General features: G+C 34.5%; 1 non-coding gene across 1 annotated transcript; it reads left to right on the top strand.

Moving 5' to 3' along the window:
• The first annotated feature begins 2,804 nt into the window (after nucleotides 1-2,804).
• LOC113767222 lies at nucleotides 2,805-2,911 on the top strand. The gene has a single exon (XR_003467940.1). It is a non-coding gene; the product is annotated as a small nucleolar RNA R71 (small nucleolar RNA).
• The last annotated feature ends 212 nt before the right edge of the window (nucleotides 2,912-3,123 follow it).

Genomic DNA, 3,123 nt, shown 5'->3' with positions numbered 1-3,123 from the left:
TAGATTGGTTATATCCATCAACAAGTTTTGACAGTCAACTTTTCCTTACTTTATCAATAGTCAAAGTACGATTATTAACTATTTTCCTAATTAATAAATAATTTTAGGTACGACCGTAGAATTTAATTTCTCGATTGCATTTAAAAATAGAAAAATCCAACCCTAATCAACAAACACACGACAAGAGTTTGTTTAACTTAGATCATATGTTTTCCTAACATGAAACAAATTACTCTAGTTACCACTAATATTAACCAATCAAACAATTACGAATTTAACTGGTTAGTATGGAAGTAGATTATTAGGTTAATTCTAATATTGGGTTCTTGACATTCAAATAACAAAAGAATCGTAAGAAATTAAATCAGAAAACTTATGAATATCAATGAATTAAAAGAAATAATTAAAAATCAATTCGATCTTACAGATGTTTGAAACCCCGTCTTCAAGTTGACCTTTGACTAGAAAAGAAAATTAGTTGTACATCATGTACAAAACTTCCAATGCAAAAGATGGAGTATTACAAAGCTGTCTCATCCTCTCACAAAAGAAAAGAAAGATAGATATTTGTTTCTTGCTTGGAAGTAAAGAGTCAATAGCCAGCCATCCTTATTCCTCGCAAATCTCCTAATTATAGCTATTGAGATAAAATATACTTCCTATTTGGAAAAGGAAATGCTAAAAAGATAATGCCTATTGTTTACTAATTGAATACTCTATCTAATAAGGGAAGAAAGCCACCCAATCTTCACCAAAACGTTCGCTCGGTATTCGATTTGATTAGGAAACTTCTATGCATAGGAAAATCCCGAGCGTTCCGCACTTGACAACAAGATTTAGATGCGCCCACGCCAAACTATGCATAGGTCTTCAGGAAAAATCGCCCTTTAACATCTTTTTGCTCTACATTTCCACAATTTGTACCATTTATCAAATATTAGTAGAATATATCAATTAATACAATATTTGAGGGAAAAATATTCACAAATTTACTAACAAAAGACACCCTATCAATCTCCTCCACACCTAAACTATACGTGTTCTCAAGCATATCCAAACTTAGATGTACAATCATGAGAGTAGCATTTCATAGCAAATCATACTAGCATAAACATTCTGCCCGCTTCCACGTCATAAGTTCCTTTCAACCCATGATGCTTGTTTGCAGCAACATTCAACTAACCCCTGCAATTAAACTTAGGAAATTCTTGCACAACGGGATTGATAACATTAACTGCGAACACTGAATGAGAGTCATTGGAATGTTTCATTTTATCAAAAAATATTAAAATAACTACTTTTCTATCAAATTCTATCGTAAGTATACCCTTACTAACATCAATTTTAGTTTGGGCAGTACTCAACAATGGTCTTTCTAATATAATTGATGATGGATTTGAAGAGTTAGCATCTTCCATGCAAAGCACATAAAAACCAGCCGGAAAAACTAATCCATCTACTTGAACTAAAACATTTTCAATTACCCTATCCAGATAAGCATATGTACGATCAACTAATTGAATTATTACCCATGTTTCTTTCAAAGGTTATAGATTTAGGGAATCATAAATAGGTTTGGGCATCATATTAATCGAAACCCTTAAATCTAGTATGGCATTTCTTATTCTAGAATTTCTCATCTTAAGAGGAATAGTAAACATACATGGATCCTTGCATTGAAGTGGTAATTTTCCTTGTAAAATCACTAAGATATTCTTACCTACCACAATTTGCACACCCCCTCTCAATTTCTTCTTGTTAACGTACAAGTTCTTCAAAAATTTAGCGTATTTTGGCACTTATTTGGTCATGCCCAACAAAGAATATTGATTGTCACCTTCCGAAACACTTCTAAAATCTCCCTTTCTTTGTCTTACTTCTTCAATTTCTCTAGCTTTCTAGGAAAAGGAGATGGGTTAATTAGATTTAACTTGAATCACAGGATTAGAAATTACCTTAGGGCTTGTATTCTTCTGTCCTTCTTCTTTAATCTCCTTTTTAATCTGAACTGCACTCTTAATCTTTGGATTGATCAACTTGGGTCCCTCTATCTCTTTGCCACTCCTAAGGATCATAGCACTCATGTTCTTGGGGTTCACCTCAGGTTGTGATGGCAACCTTTGGTCCATTTTGGCTTCTAGGTGATTTACCATAGTTGCCAATTGACTCACTTGATTTTCTAAATTATGTATGCTTGACCTCGTTTCCTGTTGAAATTGTAAAGTGTTAGAGGCTAATGTTTTAATAATATCTTTTAAAGAGTTGCCTAAATTAAAAGACACAGGTTGAGAACTTGAGAATTTGGTTGGTATTGAGACTTTTGAAAAAAATTTGGTTGCCTATTTCCTTCATAACTAAGGTTCAAATGATCCCTCCAACCCGAATTATTGGTATTGAAGTATGGATCATATTGCCTACGTGGCGCGTGCATATTACCAGCCATATTTACTTATTCGACACCGTCCTCTTGAAACATTGGACACATATCCACAGAGTGACCTATATTTGTGTAAACCCCACACACCTTGGCTTGTTGCGAATTCCCTACATCCCATTGTTGCACAAAAAGGGTGATTTCAGATAATTGCTATTGAATAGATAAAGTATCTAACTCATTCACTATACGAATAAGAATGCTATTGCAAAAACCAAATTATTATGAATTTTTTGCCATTTTTTCGATCAAGTCCCATGCCTCTCTTGGGGTCTTATTCACCAGTGCTCCACCACTTGCAGTGTCAATGATGTTTTTGTTAGATAGATGAAGCCCTTCCTAAAAGTATTGGATCAGCAATTGATCGCTTATCTGATATTGTGGACATCTGGTGCACAATTTATTGAATCATTCCCAGTACTCATAGAAGGATTCCCCACGTTGTTGTTTGATTCCGCATATCTCCTTTCTCAAACTTGTGGCCTGGGAGGTAGGGAAATACTTTCCTAAAAATTTCTTCTTCAACTCCGTCCAGGTTGTGATACTTCCTGCGGGCAAATAGTACAACCAGTATTTTGCAAAATCCTTGAGGGAGAAGGGAAATGCCCTCATCTTTATCTATTCTTCAATAACTCTGAGAGAATTCATACTTGAACATACTACTTCAAAATCTTGCAAGTGTTTGTGGG

The sequence above is a fragment of the Coffea eugenioides genome, chromosome 3, assembly GCF_003713205.1.
Source record: "Coffea eugenioides isolate CCC68of chromosome 3, Ceug_1.0, whole genome shotgun sequence".
NCBI lineage: Eukaryota > Viridiplantae > Streptophyta > Magnoliopsida > Gentianales > Rubiaceae > Coffea > Coffea eugenioides.
This window is presented reverse-complemented; position numbering and strand designations above follow the sequence as displayed.